Source organism: Chlamydotis macqueenii, chromosome 1 (genome assembly GCF_036417535.1).
Source record: "Chlamydotis macqueenii isolate bChlMac1 chromosome 1, bChlMac1.mat, whole genome shotgun sequence".
NCBI classification, from domain to species: domain Eukaryota; kingdom Metazoa; phylum Chordata; class Aves; order Otidiformes; family Otididae; genus Chlamydotis; species Chlamydotis macqueenii.
The window spans coordinates 31,488,853-31,507,335 of NC_141556.1; the positions used below are offsets into that span (position 1 = coordinate 31,488,853).

Below are 18,483 nucleotides of genomic sequence, written 5' to 3' on the forward strand. Positions count from 1 at the left end.
ATATGAAAGAGGAGTGTACTGTGAAGGTTCCCAGAGTAGTCTATGGAAGATGGCTTCTTTATTATCAGGAGTGAATCCTGCTGGAGCATCTCCTTCCTTTCCTTGTGCCCACGGCAAGCAGGGCCGTGCTGAGTGGTGTCATCTGAGCAGCGTGACCTGCCACCCAAGAGCAAGACAGGACATCCCTGGGGATGTCACTGAACTCTGGGCCTGGGTTTTGCCTGGGCACGTTCAAACTGCCAGTATTTGCCTGGTTTGTTGAAAGGGGTTTTTAATGGGTGTCAACAAATTATCTTTCTGGAGGATAAAAGACAGAAAAATACTCACGTTTATAGGCCTTATATTTGTGAGCTACAGACTTACAGAGCTCTTTCACTTTTAGACTTTTTTGAATCTTCTCTCTCTTTTAAGTCATGTCGAGTACAGCAGAGCAAGAATCCTTCACCCCTTTTCCTATGTTTTTTCCATAAGCATCCAGTGCTCGCCATTGCCCAGGTCGATATACTGAGCTAGAGGGACCCCTCCTCTCACCCTGTGTCTGTGTGTGCTGTATTCTTCAGCAGATTAGTTTAAAAATTATGGTGGTCCTATGCTAACTATATAAGCAAGAAAGATGTCTTCTGTTCTAAACTTGGAAGGGGACCCATTTTTAATAGGCGGTTTCCCAGACTATTCCTGGAAATCTCATCTTTTCCCCCAGTAACAGCATCATTCTAGATACTCTGTGTTTTGTTTTAAATCAAAACAACACAGTTCTTGCTGTTTTTCTGTAGTCCTTCTGCATGTCACACTTGGAAAATGCATTTCTAGTTCCCTAATATCCATAGTCTGACTTTTTATTTTAGCAACTGCCTTGGTTTGACAGGCTTTTCCATAAAATGTAGATTACTAAAGGCAGGGTTAAAACTTCCAGAGGCAAAATGCTCACAGATGATGAATAGCAATATCCAGAGTTACTGATGAAAGGGAAGGAAGGTGTTAACAGCTACCACAGTTTGCTTCCAACCAAGTGTTGCCCTGTTGAGGAGGAAATTAATGTCTTTTGATTTCTTTAACATTTCTTTGCTTCTTACATTGCACAGCAGTTGTAAGCTTCAGTTGAAAGTGATAAATGTAAAGCTATTAACAACAAGTGCAGAGTTTGATGTAACACAAATGGATCTTGGAAAATAATATTTAGAAATTTATAGAAAGACTATTGTGTAGTACAGTTAGGGTGTTTCACTGACTATGGTGGGGAATAGTTCTCAAGCCTTTACTTTAGAAAAATGTATTGTTAACTGAGGGAACTGTAATGAGAAGTTAACGTTATTTAAATACTTGTCATTTCAGAAAACTGCTCAGAACCTTGAAGTTGTTTTTTGTATGTTCTAGTTTGTTTTCCACCCCATCTGATAAACTATGGAGCAAACATGTAAACCTTCATAGTAAGTGTTGGAAGAATGTCAGAATATATTGTGTTATTCTGATGATGTACTCAATACCTTGTTAATTCAGAAACTTCCTGCTGGAGATAGAATCATAGAATGGTTAGAGTTGGAAGGGACCTTCAAAGGTCATCTAGTCCAACCCCCCTGCAAGGAGCAGGGATATCCCCGACTAGATCAGGTTGCTCAGAGCCCCATCCAACCTGGCCTTGAATGAGATAAATGTGTTGGTTGGAAAATCACGTTTCAGAGTTACTTATGACCATGCAAATATGTACTCTACAAGGGATCAAATGGAGACTAAAATTTAAACATGACCAAGTGAGTCTCTTTGTGTATGTGGCTCTGTAAGATTAGTTCGAATAATTTTTGTCCACAGATTCACAGGAGTAGTTTACAAGGAGGTTAAAATAATGGAAGTGTTCTTTATAGATGGGGAATGTTCTGATATTCTGTCCAGGTCAGCAGCAGCAGAGAGATTAAACCCTGATGTCTTAACACGTACACTTACTTTATAGGAGGGAGGAGGGATGAGACTAGAGGTACAGTCACCATCTTTCTCCTTCTCTCGACACAGTGAAAAGACTGTGACATTGAACTTCTAGAGATGAGCTGCCACAAGGAAGTTGTGTCTTTTTACATAGACATGCAGCATGTGGAAAGAAGTAGAATTACATAACTTAATGAAGCCTTATGAGAAATTATTATGTATCTAATCTTGTAAGTGGTCATCAAATCACTGAAGGGCAGATCTGATTTTGCATTGTGGTAAATCACAGCACAAGAGAAACAGAGCAGCGAGCACACCGTCGACTAAGCCACCTTCGAAGTAGTATAGCTTTGGAACCTGAGTGCTTGGAACTTTTATGTCACCAATGGAATTAGCATTGGACTTTATATTTCTGAAAAACTCCTTACCTGCCACTCACGTACTTAAATCATTGCCCATTTGGCTATTAACGCAACTTTGAAATCCTTTCTATAGTAGGGATGAACTACAGTTACAAAAGGAAATACAGGTGTGGGAGTGAGCTGGAAATCTGTTACTTTATGTAGCCAACTCCTGAAGTGAGTACTCTGCATTTCATGATGTGTTAAGGTTGCATTAGATCTTGGAAGCATTTGAAAAACTGCAAGTAGTTCCAGTGTAGTGTAGCTCCTACCTTGGCTCCACTGATCCAGACATATAGTGGATGTTACACCCAAACTGCTAAGAGAGGAAGTAGGGAGTTGGAGGTAGCTTGACAGTATCTGCAGCTGTGAATCAGAGAAGGTTTGGGAAGAAGAAATCAAAGCAGAAGTTGAGTAAAGATTTTTGAATCATTCTGGAAAAGCCTGGCAAAGTTTTCTGGATGGAGACAAATATAAGGAGGGATGAGAAAAGATCCAATAAAGGGAAAAATGAAATGTGTTAGAGAAAGCAGGAGTTTGATGATGGTGTACCAGCATGTATCTGAGGAGGCATCTCAGTGTAATTTACTGCAGGAGAGAGCTCTAGAATCAAGTTTTTTGTGATAAGTTATTAGTGACTTTAAAAATAACTAAATGTGCACCCAAGCTTATTTTTAAAGGCAATCTGTAATAGCTTGTATATCAAGTAATCAGGAAAAATAAACCCACACTAGCTCACTCTGCTTTTAAAGTTTAGTTTTGATAGGATTTAATTAATATGTCTTATCTTGATGCAAGAAAATGACTAACTGGAAACCCACATATTTATAAATGGCAAGAAACATCTGTGAAAAGCTGACTGTAAGAGAATGTTATGAAAGTATGCATAACAAATTCTAATGGAACTGGTAATTGAAAAATGGAGAGTTTAGCAAACAACTGAACCCTGTCTTTATTCAATTCTAGATACTGCCTCTGGATCTGCATTGGAACAGAGTCTACCTAATAGAGGTCAGTGACTTTTCTTTTTTTAGTTCTTACATCCAGTTTTAAAATAATTATTTATTACTGTGTTTAAGTAATGAAGTGAAAGATACAAGCTTCTTAGTAGTGAATAATTAGTCCCAATGCAATGGAAAAAGTGTTAAAAACATTGTTAATTCAGAAATTATGCTGAACTAATGCACAGAAGCAGTGTTGTGGTTTTGACCTCATCAACATCTTTAGTTCTTAAATGTTAGTTATATTGAAATATAGCATTTTAGCATTTGGTCTACTGTCAAGATTTTTTGATTGAAATACTTCTCTGGTTTGAATTGACTATTCAGAAATGATTTATTGGATTCCACAATGTATATATGTTTGAAACGTGGAAGGTAGCACCTGGTGATCAGGTTACAGCAGGCTAACGCCCATCCTGACTTGGCTCTGTATAGACATATTGCTAGGCAATAGGAAGCCCATCGCTCAGTGATAACTGTATTCACTGTATGAAGGTGCAGTACACTACAACAAGGAACATTGCATGCCTCTGATGAAGCTAGTCTGGTGGGATGGACAGTTGAAATAACAGTGGCAGCTCAGCTGGACATAGTGATTTCTACTCCATCTCGCTGCCTATTGGAGTATGCTTAGATTTTTGTTAGGGGTATGCAGGTATGATTTTTCCCCCCTGAAGATCACTTTAAGATTGCTTTAAGTTACTGTATATTCCTAAGACTATCATTCAAATAGAAACATAAATGAAAGACAATTTTGGAAACAGTTTTCAGCATATTGTTTGAAATGCCTGAAGTGAAATCCACTGTTCTGTTGTAGAACCAGACCAGAGGAAGTCATGGGTCCTAATGGCAAAATATGGTTCTTTGGCTTAAAGTTATTTAGAACTAACATGTTTAACTTAGGCATCTTTTACGTTCTATAACTTAATTAATTTTCTGCTTCTGGACAAGGAAGGCACCAGCTCAGGGTAGTGCTGCAGTAAACCCTGTGGGTACTTACTGCTAGCCCAGATCCTTCTGGGACTGTGAACCTTAGTGTCTTTGACTGATACATTGACAAACTGTTTTGTTGAATATTTGTTGCTATTAGTACAGAACCCAAGGGATATGGGCAATAGGAACAAATAACAGGAATTCTTCTTATGCATTGTGGTTGTTTTTTTTTTCTTTTTTAAATACCTTCTTGCATTTCTGTTTTATGTACTGCTTCAGCTAATTTTAATTTAATGAATAAATTAATGTAGATCAGACTTAATTTTGTAGTCATTGTTAGCTAACCTGTCTGAAAAACAGCCCCAAATCTCTGTTTTTACTGTTTACCTAATTCTTATAGAATCAAATATTTGTTTGGCTTTTTTGTCTGTTTACAAATTGTTTGTCTGTCTGTTTACAGTGACATGACTTTTTGTATACTTCATTGTTCAGTGCTAGCGAAATGGCATATGTTGTTGGTAGGATTTCAGTCCAAGTATTTTCTACCCTTAGAAATACTGTTTTTCCGATAGTGTCTTTGGACCTTGATTTTTCATATAATCTCTGGCGAGAACTAGCTCTTCTGTTCAGCAGGTTTTATGTATGTTCTAGAAAGCCGATGTCTACACTAACGAAGACATAAGTGCAGCTCATTAGTAGTTACTTGTGATTCCAGTTGCCTGATCAGAGTTCCTGGAAGTCTGTGAGTGTCCTTCCATTTGGCTGATGAGTATGGGATAAAGCTCACTTACACCTTACTGAGTATGGGGTGCTGTTGCACTGTGCTTAGCATCATACCAGACTGTAATAGTTCTGGTCCTTACAGAAACTGTGCTTAGGGTCTTACTTTGATTTACAGGTATAAGTGAAGCTTCTTATCAGCCAGATCTGACAGAGCTAGTAGCTGGCTTTGTGTGGCGATGCCTTTGTGTGTCTCAAGCCTGTAGCAATGCATGCTGCTGCAAGCAGACTTTTGTAGCAGTTCTGTCCTCTGTGCTTATAAATACACCTTATAATCTTTTTTTTAACCTTGGGACAGGTGTTCACGAGACATATCTTTCATTCCTGAATCCTGTTTTCTGTCTGAGATGAAGTCTATCAAATTGTTCTCCTTCACCTTTTTTGTTTGAGGGAGATTTTATTCGCCTTTGTTGCACCGTTCCTCACGCTCAATTTTTTATGTGCATGTCATCATACTTTCCTTACCAATAACTCCGTAATTGGCATGGTACATGCTGTTACTCTCTTATTAGAGAATAACCATTCCCCTGGACCATTCCCCTGCTTTTTGTTCTATATAGATGAGCTCAAGATCCCAGGAGCAGCTGGATATACCTGATGCTTTTTGTCTTCATTCAAAATGGCCACAGTCTCCTGCTGTTTCTAATTTATAACTACCATCAGTAAATATTAATATTAAATTTATTCTTTGGCTGAAAAAAGGCAAAATGAAGGTCTAAGGTCCTTATGGAGGAGTGGGAGGTGGGAGTGCAGGAGTCTGCACTTCCCTGCCGTGGCAGGTAGCATCGTGTATTCTCCTGCTGGGACAGGGCACCTGCCTGCGAGTCCGTCAGGTAGCGCGGTGGGTCTGTGCCGCTGCAGCAAGCCCACAGGTCAGGAATAACGTCTTCTGTGCAATTTCTTATCCAGTACTTTTGCTTGGGGAAGGAAACAGCTGGGAGTAAGCTGCGTGTCTCCTGCACGGCACTCCCACAAGCTGCTGGGATGCAGAGAGGGAGCAGGCCACATGCTAATTGTGTAGCTCTGATCACTGTCTTTCAACGGTGCCTGTCATGTAAAATGACAGGCCAAGGGGAGGGCAGTGCAGCTGTAATGTGACATTGCAGCCTCCCTTTTACTCTCTGAGCTTACGGGATTCGACAGCCATATGTAGGACCTGCCAGTTGTTTGTGTCTGGTTCGGGACTGGGAGAGATGCTGAGCCATGCTGAGCTGCAGCACAGGAGTGCTCTCTGCTAGGACTCGGCACTTGGAAGGACACCCCTTGGCTGTAGGCAAGCGGCACAAGGTGCCCATTGTTTGCCTCTCCCACGATCTGATTCGAAGACGTGAGTCTGTGATATGACCAGGCACGATGACTGCCATCTATTCAAAGAGAAAGTTGAGAGACAAGTATATTATCCGGTGGGTGTTCAGCAGGAGTAATGATGATGTGCTCTGTTAATTATTGCATAAGTTGTACCATCTCATCTAACAAAACTCTTTGAAGTATGCTGTAAGCTAATTAAATAATTAATAATAATAATTAATAATTAATTAATATCCAGACATTCTAAAGTAATACTTTCCATATATTGTTGTATTTTCATGATGCAATGCAGTCTCTTCCCATTAAAAGTTAGCATTGTAATGCCCCAAAGTATGAAAGTTAGATCTGTGTTTGGATATAACTGTTGCTTCAGACTAAATACTTGTCAAAAATCTTGCAGAATTCAATTTGAGTATGTTAGAATGAGGAGAGGCAGATCAAATCAACATTTTCCTGGAAAGGCCTTCAAAGGATACATTCTGCTTATTAGACATTAATTTCTGTAACTATGCAGCTGCCTTTTATATCGGAGGCATTAGTTTTTAATTACTGAAGTATTTTAAGAGCAATGCTCTTGTTAAAGGCATAAACAAAGTACAAAGGCCAGTCTGTTTTCCACATAGTAGATTGTTGTTGAAGAGTTTGTGCCAGCCGGTACAGAGAGTGCAATCATGTCTTACTCCTCTCAAGAGAGATGAATTACTCAACTGCCTTGGCTCCTGCTGCTCCTCATTCTTATCCTTGAGCTGTATTGTTGGAGTGATCCGCTCCTCTTCACAGAGCGGCCAGTGCAACTGGCAGAAATGTAAATGTGTAGCATTGTCTTCCTGAAAGGTCTTCACCTGTGAGCTGTTCTGGATATGCAACAGCTTTCCCAAGTGTAGTTAATTGTGCTTTTGAGAATTTTTTTTTTTTTTAAAGAAAAACAACAGATTTTTTTTTTTTATATGCAATAGCACTATGCACAGCAGTATCTATTAAAACTGTTGCAAATTTCAGAGAATATGTTATTGATTGATACAATGATACACTGTGACAGCTCAGGTAATTTATCTTGCCATTTTTCTCTTCAGAAAATTTTGTTGAAGGTTGTAATTTCCTCTGGTGGTTGACAAAGTAGGGACTGTGAAAAGACAAGGTATGTCTAACTAAGATCACCGGATCCAAGTGTATTTCTGTCTTCAACTCATTTTACTGTGAAATAGGTAGCACTGAGTGCCATCAACAATTAATCTTTCTATTTAAAGTTTGTGTTTGCAGCTACATACATGTTTTAATGTGGTTACCACTGCAGTTTGTTAACATGCCTCAGTACTGCTGCACCCTCCTTGGGGTTAAAATGGGACTGGCATGCTGCTGAAAGACACCTCCTGAGTGCCGCCACCACTGGTGATAAAACCCTTTCACTTTGGTAGGAGCAATATTGAAGCGTACATTGCGAAGCATTGAATAGGATCATTATTACATCAGCAGCAAATACTGAGGGTCAAGCACAGATATTTCCTAACTGAGGGAGTGTAAAGAAGTCTTTGCTAGACTGGGGTCACAAAAGCCAGTAGTCTTGGAGAAAATACAGTAACTGCAGTGGCAGAGACTGTGTGTACAAGTCCCTAAAATAACCCATAGCCCTTCATTTACAGAGGGAAATTAAGCTGCTCTTTTACTCAAAGGAACTACTTGTTGCATAAGCAACTTATTAATTTATTGCAGATTAGGAGAAGGATCCCTGCAGATGCTCAGAACGTTCCACTTGTTCACCTGTCAGCACTCCGCGCTCCATAGGCAGGGCCAGCGGGATGAAGGTTATCCAGATGTTTGTTCAGCCGACTGCCGGTATTGAGGCTGAGGTCGAGTCACGGATATCACCTCTTTTTCTTGAAGAAGGAAGGGTCTGTGTCAGGCACTTATATCGCAGGTGGCTGAAAGTTATTTAAATCAAGGCAAGATATTAAGGCACTTATGTGTAGCTGGCTTTCACAAGTAAGTAAGAAGAGATTCATATGGCTGAAACCAGAGTGTACCAAATGGCCTTACAGGACTGACATAATGCATATGTGACTTTTCACCTTGCATCAAGAACAGTGTATGTTTTTCATTAAAAAGAGACTAGCTGTTGCAAAAAAATTGCTTAGTGGAGCTTCCAAAAATTATGCAAAGCAGTAGTTACTCATAGATTTTAAGACAGAAAAGCAATCCCTAGGCAATGCAAACCATAGAACCTTTCTCTGGTAAGTTGAACCACATGGAGTTTTTTTAAAGATGTCTCAGCAAGATACTCCAGTTGTTGATACTTGCACTATTTTAAGTGCTCATCAACTATAAAGGGATTCTAGACGAAGAGATCAGAGATTAATGTTTATTCTACAGACTTTTTAAATTATAGGCTGGATGAATCCCACCCTATGTTAGATCCCACTCTGTGTTAACATAGATTTAAAAATAAAATAAATTAAATGTTAAAACATTATAGATAGTATGAAATCTGTTATTGTCTGCTGGTATTTGTGGAATGTGGTATTTCATTTTAGCTTTCTTTTGGATAAACTATACAGGCTGAAATTCTTTAGGTCTTGGCCTGAGGCAAGTTTCACGAATGTGACCATATAACTTCTCTAGAAATTTTTCTTTAGCATTAAACATCCTTTTGAGGTGTTGATTCAAGGACTAAATGCAGAATACTAGTAATGACTTTGCTAACATAATGTACTGGTCTTAATTATACCAAATACAAAAGCATAGTTGCCATATTGATTTTAAGGATAATAATGTATTCGTATATAATTCTCCTGCTTATCTCTTCAGGGATGGCTAAAACTTCACAACAGAAGTGCACATTCAGCTGTTTTCCTGGTCCTTCCTGAGTTCACTTCAGAGCTTTTTGGGATACAACTCTAAATTTTATAAATAAGATTTCATGCTAATTCTTTAAAATAATACCATTCTAAAATTGAAAAAGGATGGCAAAACCATATTTCTTCGTAACTGAGAGCTGGATAAAAATTTGGTCCAAATATGAGTTATAAATGGTTCACTAGTGCCTACCTGATTTTGCAGATGGGGTATAACTTACTATCATCTCTCTTTAAGGGTAGAGCATTTCAAATGCCAAAACAGCATTAAGATTTCAGTGATAACTTCTGCAAATTAGATTAGGAATCACTCTGCTGTTGCTGAACTAACATAGAAAAATCTAATATTAGTTTGAATAATGGTGTTATGAGTTCAGCTTCTGGATGCCCATCAGGTGTGGACAGGAGAGGGGCCATCTGCTGTCTACTTTGCGCTGTTCTCCTGGTGAGAAGAACTGTGTTGATAGCTGATGGGAAAGCAGTGAATCTCTTTTGGCAGCAGCCGAGTCAGCTGTTTGTTCTCCAGGAGATCAGCTGTGGGGTAGTTCATGGATCAGAGAGGTGGCTTCCACAGCTGTAGGTGAGACTTGCGTTAGCTGGATCATCTGGTGTTCTGGATCGACTTGAGTCATCACCAGAGACTCTAACTGCAGAGCATTTCTGGAGAGCTGACACATTTTTTATCTGAGTACTGGCAAAGGAAATATACTTGGATAAAGAAATGTTGTTAGAAGTGGTCTTTTCTCTGCAGAAGCATGAGGGGTGGTGTCCTGCGGGGACTCCTTGTTTTTACTAGGTATAACTTCATTCCAAAACATACATTTATTTCTAGAGCTCTGTCAAAAATAAATATTCAAAGTATGAAATTGTGCAAGATGATGTATGTATACTGCTGTGGGATACAAACTGGTCTAGATGGTACACGTGTTTCCTATCTCTGTTTTTCTATTGGGAATTTTTTTTCATTCTCCTCCTTCCTATAATACCCCATTTTTCTTAGGTCTTTTCTCTCTCTCACTGTTTCCTTCCTTCTGGAGTATTTTCTCCGATAGAAATCCAATGCTCATTAACCTGACATTAGAAGCAGGATTTTAGGCAGAATCTTTCTTGTCCCTCCCACCAGCAATTATTCTCTTCTTTTAGGCTTTCTAAAGAAAGTAAGGAAGACTTACAGTCTTCCCCAGTTTAACACATCTGCCCCTTACAGTTCTTGCGGGTTCCTACCAGCCTGTTCATAACCCTAGCAAAAAAATGCTTAATGTAGTGATCCTATAAGCAATGAGTAGTTTTCCTGTATAAAAAGTCACATGCATGAAGCACTGATGGTGACAAGCTCAGCAGCTACCCCATCTCTCTACCAGGTGAGTGCAGGGAGAAGAGAAAATGGCAGCAGAAGCCAGCACATTGCTTTATGGCCACACACCAGATTGCACCTTGAAAATGTTCCTTCTTCTGTTTCATGACAGAGCATGAAGAGAAAAATATTCTTCTAAATGAAATTATTCTTCTGTAGCCACAGCATGCATTGTATTTAATAAAGAATTTAATCTTAAATTAAAAAGTAATAGAAAACTAGAACAGTGGTGTATGTTTTCTTTTATGATGGTTAAGGAGATTCGGCTTTATTTGACTTTCAAATATATTTTGAAGTTCAAACTCGAGTGAAAGCTGCAGCTTATAGTTGAAGTCTATGTCTTGCTTTGGCTACTAAACTTTGCTCCCTTTTGTGGCCGTGTGTATGTTTTACGTATGTTCCGGGTGTGCGTGTCTGTGCATGCATTTTTGTGCTTGCAGCACTACATGACAAAATTCCTTTTATCAGTTTTTGTAGTGAAATTCAACTGAGCAATACTGAACCAACTGATCACATTCTTGTGTGCAGAAGTCCTTGAAGAGTAGTATGTATGGTACTGACGTTTCAGGCCTGTTGTTAAAAAAAAATCAAGCATTAAAGTAACACATCAACTTAGGTGCTCTAGTAGACCACGTGCGAGTTGTTACAGTACGTTACTGAGATGCATTAGCTTGCTGTCAGTTACTTCCCTCCTGATAACCAATTCCCACAAAATAGTTCTGAGGATTGTATCTAAGGTGTGGGAAGCCACCTGTGTATTTCTGAGCTCTCTTCCCCTTGTTTTATAGAACAATGGAAAACCATACTTTTCAAAGTGAGTGATGTTTGTGCAGGCTGGGAATATGTCTGTGTGAATTTGGCGTCGGTTCTGTGAGCAGCATCTTTATCGCAACCTCTGTTTTGACAGGAGGCTTTCATTTAGCTTTGTATATGCATTTCATAAGAGGCATTTGCATGTAATAGCCAAACTACATCTGGGAAGTTGTGACAGGAGCAATCACACTGTGGATGACTTTACGGGTAAAACAAGCAGCTGGTTGCTAGCAATACTGCTCGACTCTGAACAACACCTCTCAGAGTGGGGCTGGTGGGGAGCAAGGAAATTCCCCATGAGGAATACAGGGACCAGAAGGGTATCAGAGGGTTTTTCAGAGGTTTTCCCTGACTGGAAGCCAAAAGAAGCGAACAAGGAGAGCTGTCTGTCGAAAGTGCTCAAACCAAGCCCTAGACTAGTTATTCCTCAAAGGTACAACTAAGAAAGGAATAAAGTTATGTGGGTTTTAGGAAGAAAATATTTAAGCAACTCTGGGTCTTCAGTGAGCAGGATTTCAGAGATTTGCAGTTCAGGTCAAAGCCAGTCCATCCCTGGGGAAGGCATGGAACAGACGGCAGTAGGGTGGGCAAGACACAAATCCTATTTGGCCTTTGCTTTCAATACAGAGTAAAACTAAAGCTTGTTTGTATTCATCATAAATTTTAAGAAAGAAGTAAAACCCATGAAGAGACTCATTGCCAAGTAGCTAATGAAGTGACTCTTGCAGCTGTCTTGTGAACGACTCCAGCTCCTTGCTCTGCCTCATTTAGGCAGAGTCCTGGGGCTGTGTTCAGAAGTATCTGTGGTAGCAGCATCCGTCAGCAGGTACTCAAGCTGCTGAGCCTTGGAGATGTGTGAGGATCAGAAGTATCTTGTCACCCATTTAGGTTTGTTTCCATTTTGGTGAGGACCTACAGTTAAAAACAAAACAATATCATCAATACAATTCAAAGACTTTATATTTCACACTTTATATATAGTTCCATGCACATATACACATTATATGTAAAAACTGTAGTGTCTAAAAATATACGTATAATGTATGTTTAACTATATTTTGCCAGTCACTTATGTTACATACCTCAATAAATGTAATAAGCTGCTGAAATTTTTATAGAGATTGTGTTTCCAGCACCACTAGTGTAACAGAACTTTAATTTGGTGTAAGATGTTGCTGTTTTGTAAGGAAACAAGAATTGTGCAATCATTTTCTGTCTGTCCGTCCTCTGCATCAGGTTGTGAACTGCTGATCTAGCTCTCACAACACAGGAAGGAAGTCTTCTGCGAGTCTTGAAGATAATTAAGTTCTTACAAGTTTTATGATGGCCGTGGCTCAGTAAAAAGGAAAAACTGAAATCAGTGCCCTACTGAGTGAGAAGCTGTTCTATATTCTCCTTGGCTGCAGTCAACATATACATACCTCCAGGCTAAGCACTGCAGATTCTCTGTCTGCCCAGGAAGTACATGTGGTGGGAGAGCAGCTGAAATTGTTTTGGTTAAGGGATGTGAGAGAAGTAGGACTCAAATCTGTAGGAAATCGTGTTGCATTAAATGTTTGTCACAGAACAATTCATTACTTTTTTTTTTCATTTCACCATTCCTATTTGGTTTTCAAGTGATGTAATTACTGAATTCACTAAATACACAGTTTTAGAGATAAGATGCCTCTAAGATGAGAAACTGAAAGTCTTTGCACATTATGCTTAATGCAGCTAAAGCTCTTTTGCTTCATACTTTAGAATTATTAGCTATGAGCCATTTTTTCCTTTTGTTTGCTGACACTGGTCTGACTTGCAGCTTCAGAAATCTTTTTTGCTGGTCTTTGAAGAGATTTGCATTAGTGTGCGCTAAAATATGATAAGCATGTAACTCCAGAAGACCATTTGAAAAAAATAGATTTCAGTATGGAGTCACAAGGAATTTGAATACTTAACTGTTGGTATTATTCTGAAAGCTAGTAATTTATGTAATTATTTTTATTAATATCAATGTATTTACTTACTGTATTGTGACAAAAGGATTGGAGTCCTATAAATAATTTCTAAAAACAAAGCATAAAATTAGTTCAGAAGTCTTGCTTTTATAAAATGTTCAATGGCCTTGGGCACGAAATTAACCAGAATAAAGAAAGGTGGAAAAGAATAATCAAATAATGTGCCTTCTGCAGGCTGAGTGAACAAAACAGCCTTTCAGAGTGCTGTAAAATTTGTTAAGATTTGGCTTCTGACAGGCAGTCAGAGATGCAGGTTCCCACCATGGGGAGACACAACTGCCACTGGTCTGCTTCTGTCCTCCTTCAGTCACCAGCGTGCCAGACGGCTCCTGGTAAGGTGCGGTACACAGAGAAACTGTTATTACACCTAAACAGGACTTAGCTGTAATAAAAACAGGAATACTCTGAATTAAATGTGAAGAAATAGAGCAAAGAAAATGAGCTAGGAGCAAACCCAAAGGTAAATTAATTGGCAGCCTAAAGGCAGTCAAATTTGAGCATTATTAAGTGAAAGGAAAGATACACTAGGAAGATTAATTGGGATAGTAGTGTGCATTGCTTTCTTTCAGTAGCAGTCATTGCAGAGAGCTAGAGATCATAACAGACAACATAAGGAAAACATTTGTTCAGTATACAATAAGAAATAAACATTTTAGCCATATAAAGAATGGAACCTGCTTGCTTGAATGTGTTTAGTTCTTCTTCGAGAATATGAATAGGGAGACATTTTAGAGAAGTGTGTTGACACTCAGGCTAATTATTTTACAAAGTAATTAGTTGATTAGGACAGTTAATTTTGCAGATTAAATACTTCCGAGGAAGATGTAACTTGAGAACTGCAATGTGGTCAACAGAAGTTGACCACATTTGTATGAAGTTGCACTTACTCTTTCAAATAATACTAAAAAAGAAATGACATAGTAATAGAATTCTAAAAAAGTAATTCAAAATTAATAAAAAGAAACATATTTTACTTAATAAAGTATTTGTTGAAGTAATCACCACAGTATATTATATCAAAAGAAGTTAATAAAATTCCAAAGAACGTCAATGATTATTCTCTGAGAGAGGATAAGAGGGATACAACTCTTTGTGTTTAAGGGTGTAAGCTTAGAAAAAGTTGAGGACAAAGGTGTTCATTAAGGAAATCCAAACATTTTTCTCTTTAATCTCCTACTTGCTGCTCTTGAATAAGATACTGGAATAGATGAAGCTAAGCTCTGGATGCCTGCAGGATGCATGCCTGTCATAATTTAGCCCCGCTTGGGACCAAGCTACACTGTCTCTCACTCACTCTCCCCACCCTCCGAGAGAATGAGGGAGAGATAAGAAAACAAAAAGCTCAAAGTTTGAGATGAGGACAGAGAGAGTCCCCCTTGCTATACAAAACCAGCACAGTGCCATCAGTGCCAGACGCCAAAATCCTGATCTTTGGATGTGTGCACACTCTAACAGCCCTCATCTCCTAGTCTTTTATGTTAGAGCATCTCCTTAAATACAGCACAGCTTCTTCCCAGCCTTCATGTGAAAGGAGACTGCTGCACCTTGAGAGAAGAGGAGGAAAAGACAGTAAAGAGGAGCTATCATTCAGGTCTCATCTCAAATCAAGACATAGCTACAGCGTGGCATATAATGTCAGTATATAGTAATGAAATGTGCAAAACCCTACCTGTGATCTAATCACTGTGACACTTGTCTTTGATAACATCTGTTCCATCCTCAGTTCTTGCTATCCTGCTCTGTTCCTTTATAGCCAGTGTTATACAAGCCAGCCTATGCAATGCCATGGCATGTTAGAGATGTCTGATATGTTTGTGCCACCAGTGTAGATGCAGGGAGGAGTGTTACGTATAATTGCAGTGCAGTGACCACATCAGGTACTGCTCTGTCCCAGCAAGCTTGGCACAACTCCACTACTGCTGCTTCCAGAGCTCGCTGAGTATCGCCACACAATCCTGCACTCCATGGCATAGAGATAAACTTTATAATATAGACTGTCACCTTATTTTTCTTTTTGAAGCATTTGTCTCAGGTTTGGGAGCTACATAAAAGTGCATATAATTAATGCAATGTTCTTCGGTGACATTGTGGGGATTTTTTTTTCTTTCTATTCCATTTGGTTTCTGAAACCTCTGGGATTAACCTTCAGCCTGAATGAGTCAGACAATCCATTTACGTTCCACCAGCAGTGCACTGCCTTTTCAGTAACTCAAATATAATTTGTTTTAATACAGTTAATGATACTTGCAATTGTATTTTCTGGTCCTGAGCTATATTTAATAGAGTTGAAACATCATGCAACATGTAAATGATAAAATGGCCCTTAGATCTTTTCTCAATTTCTTGACTCTTGCATTGACTCATTGTGCTGAACTCATTTAGAAGGAGAAGTCTGTCTAGCATAGGGCAAGTGACAGCCAAGAGACGTAGGCAGAGGTTTTATTATCAGATACTGGTGACTAATTTATTGGACTCTATACATGACATGAAATACTTTAAATATATATACAGAGAATAATACTGTTCTGAAATAAGAGCAAAAAAAAAAGTAAAAGGAGAGCATGATCAGGTATTGTAGAATAGAAAGACAGCAAATGATTCATGTTATCCTCAAAAACTGCTGAAGTTCAATTTATTTGGGTTCTTGAGAATTCATTTTGCTGCAGCTAAATGCAGTTTAAATTATACTCAGAAATTCAAAACCACTCTTTCTTGACCGCTACTATTTTCCTGCTTGGTGGGAAAAAAAACCAACACCTTGTCTACATTTCAAGCTGAATACCGTGACTGGTTTTTTAAATTTTCAGCATGCTGAAGAAAGTCTTTGGTCAAAAGAGAACAAATTTCCATAGGGGACTCTGAAGAGGTGCACTTTTAAGCAGATGAGTGGATAGCTTTTTGGGACTCTTAACAAGCTGTGACAAGCTCCCAGCCTTAGAGGCAGCCTCTCTGCATTGGGTAAGAGAAAAGGAACTGGAGCTGGATACAGGCAGGATCCCTTTGAGAAAGATTACAGAGGCTTGGCAGTTGTCCATAACTACTGGGATGAACTCCTACCCACTCCAGAGGCAGACATCACCAAGATGTTAAATAAAATGTGTTCCTGTGTTCCTTCCTTTTCTTCTACAAATTGCAACTGAACACTCAGATGCCTAGCCCAGGTCTTTGTCTCTGAAGGAGCTTGTGCAACTGCTTGTTGAAGAATGTGAGTAACAAGGAAAACGCGTTTCAAAATCAGACGTGGAAGACCTAGTTCAGGGTTTGGGTTCAGTTCAGACACTTGAATCTTGGCCTTACATACCAGATATGGATTTTGCGACCATCTAGCTATTAGTTATGTATTGATTTTAAGTGTGCTTGGGTCTGCAACGGATTTTTTTTCCCCAAATTAATTCCTATGAAAGTTCCTCATCTTACTTGATTGTCTCTGAGAAGAAAGTAGCCCCTTGGAGAATGTATGATAATGGTGGTAAAGTTCTGGCAGGATTTCATGGATTACTTTTATAATGCTTCTGCTTGATTTTCCCATTACAGACTTAAAAAAGCCAAGATTATCTTAACTTAAGCGTGTCAGTCCTGTTGAAATCCAGTTGGTTGTTTTCATGATGAAAATTAACATTTTAAAGTGCTTTGCTGGATGAGGGCCCAGATGATGGTTACTTCTTTCAAATGAGTGTTTTAAAGCTTCCTTGATCATCATAATAATGGAATTATACCAATAATTATTAATGAATAGTATTACTCTGTAAATTCCCCCGTGAAACTAACTGCATACAAGAATTAGAGCCTTGGTTCCAGTATTTCATAAACGTTCCTTAGCAATCTTAATGCAATTTATTTACTTTCTTGGCTACTGATAATACATTTATTACTGTTTCTGGTAAAGAAACATCCTTTGTTATTTGGAGGTGGACTGTTTTGATCACATGGGATTAGAAAAGGAATCTTCAAAACTCCCCCCATTGAGGAAAACAAGACACTCTGGGTCGATTTTTAAAAATTACCCTTTGAAAAGGTAAAATCTCTTTCTTTTCAAATCTAGAAAGAAAAGCAGCAGAGACGGAGAAATTAGAGACCTAACTAAGGACCTTGGATCTAGGTCTTTGTTTCAGTAAAAATGAGAATTTGAGAATAAGAATGACTTTAGTAAGTGACAAAACCAAGGCCTGGTCATTTTGACAAGCTTTTCTTACTTTTCTGTGAATATTTTTACAGCTCTTAGAGGTAAATGTTGAAGAAAAATTGTAGCACAAACCCCTTTGATCCTTCCTGGTGGCTTATGCATTGTTGATTCTTGCATCTCCTTTGCGGTGAATGTGCTGGGGAAGAGTCTCAGCAGAGATACTGCAGGTGTCCATGGCTGTCAGTGGCAATTCTGAATGCTGAAGCAGTCCAGAACAGGTCTCGTTCTGCTTGTATACAGCTGCGTATATATATATAGTGAAATGCTACTTGGTAGTCATTTTAAAAATTTTATTTTAATAAACTCAATATTAGGAGAATTGCAGTGAAACTTACATATGTCAGCACTCAGGACAGCTGATCTGTTTTCCTCATCCAGTTCGGTGATGTGGAGCTGAAGCCCTTTCTCCCAGCAGCAGCAGCTTCTGATAAAGCCCAAGGCTTGGGTGCCTGCTCTGTCACTGCGTGCCACAGGTCTGATCACAAGCCCTTCTCGTACTGGCACTGCTCCCACCTCAGGGTTAGTTGGTGTCCAAGAGGAGAAGCTTGATGCCGTGGCTGAAGGGAAGCTGGGAAGAACACAGAGAACATGACTGGAGCCACGTGTGAAGTGAATGGCATGTGTTGTAGCAGCATGCAGAGACTGAAGTGGCCAGCGAATAGGGAAACATGAAAGTCAGAGATGCTGCAAGATTTGTTTTCTTTTTTTTTTTTTTTGCTTAGGAACGGTAGAAGTCTGAATTTTTAAAGGAAAACCCAGGGAAGTGACCTGGTTTGGCTGAAGGGCAAAGGCTACTACAGAGAAAATGTTCCAACTATTTGTACTGCTATATATGTCCAGGCAGGTTTTTAAAGTATTCCTTTAAAATTACCAGTGTAGGTACTTTCCAGACATCTTGTAGCACTACAGTGAAAGTCATAGAAGCCACATATTTTCTCTAGTTCATCTCT

At 39.0% G+C, this 18,483-nt stretch overlaps 1 protein-coding gene across 1 annotated transcript in view; it reads left to right on the forward strand.

Moving 5' to 3' along the window:
• CNTN1 (contactin 1) overlaps window positions 1-18,483 on the forward strand; it is a 252,855-nt gene that overhangs the window by 69,294 nt on the left and 165,078 nt on the right. The window contains exon 2 of the mRNA XM_086748148.1: window positions 3,285-3,329. The gene's annotated coding sequence lies outside the window, so the exon portion shown is untranslated. The remainder of the gene's footprint in view (window positions 1-3,284; window positions 3,330-18,483) is intronic.